The sequence below is a fragment of the Arachis hypogaea genome, chromosome 18 (assembly GCF_003086295.3).
Source record: "Arachis hypogaea cultivar Tifrunner chromosome 18, arahy.Tifrunner.gnm2.J5K5, whole genome shotgun sequence".
Taxonomy (NCBI): domain Eukaryota; kingdom Viridiplantae; phylum Streptophyta; class Magnoliopsida; order Fabales; family Fabaceae; genus Arachis; species Arachis hypogaea.
In genome coordinates this window covers 27,104,765-27,110,764 of record NC_092053.1, presented here as the reverse complement: position 1 = coordinate 27,110,764, position 6,000 = coordinate 27,104,765, and the positions used below count along the sequence as shown (strand labels likewise).

The 6,000-nt window shown below is 45.2% G+C and overlaps 1 protein-coding gene across 5 annotated transcripts in view; it reads left to right on the top strand.

The window, feature by feature from the left end:
- LOC112771336 (uncharacterized) overlaps positions 1–6,000 on the top strand; it is a 30,921-nt gene continuing 24,921 nt past the window's right edge. For 3 of the 5 annotated variants that reach the window (XM_025816047.3, XM_025816046.3, XM_072225986.1), the window contains exons 1-3: positions 1–299; positions 419–502; positions 575–732. The gene's annotated coding sequence lies outside the window, so the exon portion shown is untranslated. Of the gene's footprint in view, positions 322–418; positions 503–574; positions 733–6,000 lie in introns of all 5 variants that reach the window. The other 2 variants (XM_072225987.1, XM_072225988.1) reach the window with 1 other exon arrangement.

Sequence of the window (6,000 nt, the reverse complement as noted above, 5' to 3'; positions counted from 1 at the left end):
ACAAAGACAAGGTCATAGCCTCAGCCTTCCTAATTGAAAGTGATGAATCAATCTCCAACGTGACTGCTCCCATACACACTCCATCTTCATCTCTAATAATGGCTCCTGCACCACTTCTATATTCATTAACAATAGCGACATCCACATTTAATTTGTACCTACTTGGTTGGGGAGCTATTCAGAATGTTGCGCTTTGGTTATCCGATGGAACTTCCCAATTTGACTTGTGTGATGGCACCAACATAGCCTCAACTTCAGAAAAGATTTCCTGCACCTTCTCTGCTGTCAATTCCAGTGAGGTGTCTTCTCCTTCGAATATCAGTTTGTTTCTTCCCAACCATATACTTTAAAGGCTGCACAAGAATAATCCTCTTTTTCCTTTTTCGATATCCAACATCTGACCAATCCAAATTTGCAGAGGAATTGATGGGTTCGCATCCGCTCTAATGGTGAAAGGAGATACAAACTAGAATTTTTTAGCCCAAGAGCAATCTCTAAATAGGTGTTCCTCGGTTTCTTTCTTTTCCCAACATCTAGGGCAAAGAGTGGTACACATAATGCCTCTTTTTTGCAGGTTATTTCTTGTTGGCAACGATCTTTCAGCAATCTCCATATGAAATTCTGAGTTCTAGGAAGCACTTTGATTTTCCATATTTGCTTCCATTCCGGGGTGTCTCTCTGGTTTAAGTTTCTGTTTTGGGGTTGATGTAAGGCATGTGACTTGATTATATGGTAAGCTTTTTCACTTCATATTCCCCTATTTTACTTAGACTCCAATAGTATGTATCTACTTGTTCTTGAATATCTGTTGGTAGTGCTAGAATTTGTTTAGCTTCAAAAGGTAGAAATTTGGTTCTAATTAAATCCTGATTCCATGTGTTGTCCTCTTGATTGATGAGAAAATTCTACATGTTTTAATAAAAGAGTGCTGGCATTCCATCTGGGTCAGGAGCTTTGGTCGGGTGCATTTGATTGAGAGCTGTTTTGACTTCTTCTGCAGTGAAATTGCTTGAAATAATTTTCAACCTTTCTTGAGTGATTCTTCCTTGCACTACCTTTGTGACTTCTTCAATTCCTTCACTATTTTTTGTTCCAAAAAGCCTCTAAAAATAGTTGATCATGACCTTCTCAATTCTTTCATCCTCTTCATAAATCACTCCTGCATCCTCTGATATCTTGTCTATTCTATTTCTTCTTTTCCTTGGAATGTCTTTTGGTGAAAAAATTTTGTGTTACGGTTGCCAACTTTCAGCCACGTTGCTCTAGATCTTTGGGCCCACCAAACCTTCTCTTGTTTCAATAAATCATCTATTTTCTCGTGTTTTTCTAGCTGCCTCATGACTTTTTCAATTTGTGGGAGATGTTGGAGCTCTTCTAGCTCTTTTTGTTTTGCTTTTATTGTCATTGGGATGTGCCCAAAGTTCTTCTTGCCCTATTCCTCTAAAGTTCTGCTGTAATTTGTTATTTTCTCTTGTATTGGCTAGCTGCCCAGGATCCAGGCTCTCTTTACAACGTCTTCGCAACCTTCATTTCCCAACCAAACTTCTTCAAATCTGAAAATATACTCTCTCCTTTTTCTTTCTATCTTTCCATACATGTCCGCCAAAATAGGGCAGTGATCAGACCTATACTATTGGAGGTATTGTACAATTGCGTGGGAAAAAATTTTCTTCTAGTCTATATTTGTAATTGCTCTGTCCAGCCTCTCTTGTACATTTGAATCCCCTCCTTGATTGTTTGACCAAGTGAAAGCATGACCTACAAACCCAAGAGCTAAAAGTTCATTAATTTGTAGTGCTTTTTGAAAACTTCTAATTAGTGTGTATATGACTAGTAATCCTCCATGCTTATCTCCTTGTTGTAGAACTTGGTTGAAGTCTTCAAAAATCATCCATGGCATGTTGTAGGCTTAACCAAGTGAGTTAAGAAAATCCCAGGATTTGTGTTTGTTTGCAGCTTCTGGACATCCATAAAAACCTATGGCTCTCCATTTGTAATTGTTCTCCTTTGTGTTGATTATCATATCTATGTGGTTTTGTGACATAGATGCAATCTTCACTGATATTATATTTCCTTATAACACTGTAAGCCCGCCTGATCTACTTCTTCCTCCTCCTTTATAGTCCACTCCTATCACATTTTCAAGTCCTCCTCTTCTTCTTAATTTACTAATCTTATTATCTTTTTTCCTTGTCTCCATTAAAAAGACAAGGTCGAAAACTTTTGTCTCAAGAGCTTATTTAACGCTCTAACTGTCCATGGGTTCCCAATCCCACGGCAGTTCCAACTTATCAGCCTCATTGGTTTTGGCAGGGCTGTGTGACAGCCTCTGCCGCTTTTAGTGTGGTGTATTATTTCTTTGTTAGAGCTCCTCCATCTTTAATCTCCATTGCTATTGCTTCTTCTGCCTTCCTTTTTCCTTGAAATACTTCCCCCTTCATGGTTCTTTCTTCTTTTGTTTCTGTTTCTCTAGCTCTTCTCTTCCATTTCCTTTTACTATGTCCACTTTTTTGCACCTTTTGTCTTTTCTTTCTCGGTCTCTGGTTTTTCTTTTGTTTCTTCCATTCCTAATTTGCTTGTGTTTATTACTGTGATCAGGTTATTATGTTCTTTTGTATTTTCTATTTGATATGGATTGCTGTCTTTCCTTTCTATCTCTATCACCTTCTCTTCACATCCTCTTTTGTTTTCCTTTTTCCTTTCCTCTGTTGTAGGCTGATTGTCGTCTTTCTCCTTTTCTAGTCTTCTTGTCTCCGAGACTGTTAGTTTTTCTAGCTTTTCCAGTAATTTCTCTGTATTCCCCCTACCCTCTCCTTTTCTTCTTTGTGGATCACTTGTTCTCCCGTCTTTGCTGTTTTCTTTTGTCCCCTTTTCTTCGATCTTCATTCCCACCACATCTGCTCTTAGCCATGCTCCAGTTCTTTTGATTTGCTTTGGCTACCACCTTCTTGCTCCTCTGCCTTTTCACAGATTCCTTCATCGTGCCCTATCATCCTGCAGAAATAACAAAAAGTTGGGAGCTTCTCATACTTAAAGTCCACCCAAGTTATTCCATCGATTTTGCAGCCTATGTTTGTTCCCATCTTAACTGGTTGGTCAATCTTCATTCTTATTTTTGCCTTGATAAATTTTTTTTTACCATTTTCTCCTTCAAAAAGATTGTACTCCATTACTTCCCCAACCACAGCGGCCAGCTGCCTCCCTAGTTTGACTGTTTTATAGTACTCCAATAAATTCTTGATCTGAACTTTTACCTCTGCTGTTAAACTCCATGTTTGTTGGATCTATGTTCCTTTCCCATTTCTTCAGCATACGCCATGAGTTTCTAAAGATTCATGGACTCCCTTTAAATACCTTTTTCATGTCTGCTTCCTTTTTAAAGAAAAACTGAAATAACTTACTTTGTATTTCTTTCATTTGAAAACTCTCTAGTTTCCTCCCTATGTTCAACATTGCACTTTGAACCTAGCTTTGGTTGATGGGTTTATCCGTTATTAACTTTCTAATAATGCTCTACTCGCATATTTGTAGTCCTTCTTCAATATCTCCTTCATCATTGTTACGGCCTGGCCCAAACAGCATACGGGCCGACCCGACCCGTGGACCACCCGACCCGAACGGTCGGGTTTGAACTGTTCAACCTCTCACCCGGATACGCGTCTCTGACAGCTCCGCTACAGCTGTGTGAAGGAAGCTTCGAGGAAGGTGGGTCTGCCCTTGTGGGACCCACCTCTGACATGGTATATATAGGGAGGGTCCTACCCCTCCCCCAAGGTACGTCACATACCATTCTCTCACCTTTTTGCCTGCGCACTCGACTGACTAGAGCGTCGGAGTATCTTTGCAGGTGACACCCCCCTCTCCACGCGAAGAGCTCGGGACGTCGGCACATCTTCTCCAACTCAGCGACCTGGAACCAGGCGATCCCCCCTCGACAACCGAAGTACCAACCCGAACCATCCGGTACCCGACCTACTGAACATTGGCGCCGTCTGTGGGAACGCCTGAATGGACATTGTACTGGACCCAGGAGGAACAGGCTGCGAGACCAAGCGCAGAGGGGAAGCCTCCGTCGCTTCCTCCCGGGAGCGCACGAGGTCCCCTCCACGACAAACCTCACGATCTCCCGAAAGGCGCCCCTTCAGGGGAACTGGCGACAACAGCGCCAGAATAATGCAGGAACTGTGTCACAGGATGCAGGACCTGGAGCGTCGGCTGGCAGTTCGGGAGCATCGCCAACAAACTCCCGAATCGAGCTACTCCCGTTCCCCTCCGAGAAGCCACTCCCGGCAAACAGCCAGCCCACGATCTGAGCCCGAGAGCGCCAGGGAGGAAGGACACCCAAGGAGACGCCGCGACCCCATCATCTACACCAGGCATGAAAGGAGACGCACCGCATATCGAGACCGGGAAGACGGTCGACGGGAAGATGGCGAGGGAAGAACAAGGAGAACGCGCGGATCAGTGATAATGGGCGCAACCCCATTTCATCGTTCCATCCTCGAAGTCCGGCTGCCAAAGCACTTTGACAAGCCAACGGACATGAGGTACGACAGATCCCAAGACCCGCAGGAGCACCTTACGGCCTTCGAGGCTAGGATGAACCTGGAGGGAGTGGGAGACGAAGTAAGGTGCCGCGCTTTCCCGGTCACTCTCGCGAGACCTGCAATACGGTGGTTTAACAGCCTCCCGCAGGGCTTCGTGGCCAGGTTTTCGAATATCAGCCACGCCTTCCTAGCCCAATTTACTACCAGAATCGCAAAGGCAAAGCACCCGATCAATCTGCTCGGGGTGACGCAGAAGTCCGGCGAACCGACCAGAAAATATCTAGACCGGTTCAACGACGAGTGCTTGGAGATCGACGGGCTGACTGATTCAGTTGCTAGCCTATGCCTGACGAATGGACTTCTAAACGAGGACTTCAGAAAGCACCTCACCACGAAGTCGGTGTGGACAATGCAGGAGATCCAAAGTGTAGCCAGGGAATACATCAACGATGAAGAAGTCAGCCAGGTCGTGGTTGCCAACAAATGGCAGCCCTTCTACAATCAAACCCGGCAGCACAGAAACGGAGAAAGACAGAAGGAACACGCCAGAGACAGTGGTCCGAGTAAGACACCCAGGCCGTTTTCTCGAGTCGGGAAGTTCACCAATTACACCCCCCTCACCGCACCAATCATGGAAATTTACCAGCAGATAGCTGAGAAGGGAATCTTGTCGAAGCCTCGACCTTTGAAAGACCGAACAGGGGGGAACAAGAACCTCTATTGTGATTACCATAAGGGCTATGGGCACAAGACACAGGACTGTTTCGACCTAAAGGACGCGCTGGAACAAGCGATCAGGGATGGAAAATTAGTCGAATTCTCCCACCTCATTAGGGAGCCGAGGAGACAAAATCGCGACCAGGAGGGAGAGGACAAGAACCGGGCAGTAAAGCGACGCCAAGAGCTGGAGGACAATGACCACGGCCTTACCATAGTGAACGTAGTAACAGCAAGAAATGCAGCGCCAAGGTCGAGGTCGGCACATAAGAAAGACGCCAAAGTCCTGGCAGTTTCCTTATCCTCTGCCCGAAGCCCCAAGAGACTTTCATCCATTTCGTTCAGCCCGGAGGACTAATGGTTCGACGAGGTCGCGGAAAGTCCCCCATGGTCATTACAGCCAGAGTGGGAACTGGCCTCATCAAGCGGATCCTTGTAGATACTGGGGCAGATTCGAATATTATGTTCCGCAACGTGTTCGATGCCTTGGGTCTGCGGGATGCTGACTTAAAGACTCACCAACACGGTGTTGTAGGGCTAGGCGACCACTTCATCAAGTCGGACGGGATAATCTCCCTGCCGATCTCCGTAGGACAAGGTCAAGGGAGAAGATCGATAATGGCTGAGTTCGTGGTTCTGCGAGACTCCACGGCATACAACATCATCCTAGGGAGGAAGACCATCAACGATCTAGGAGCAGTCATCAGTACAAAGATACTAGTAATGAAGTTCGTCG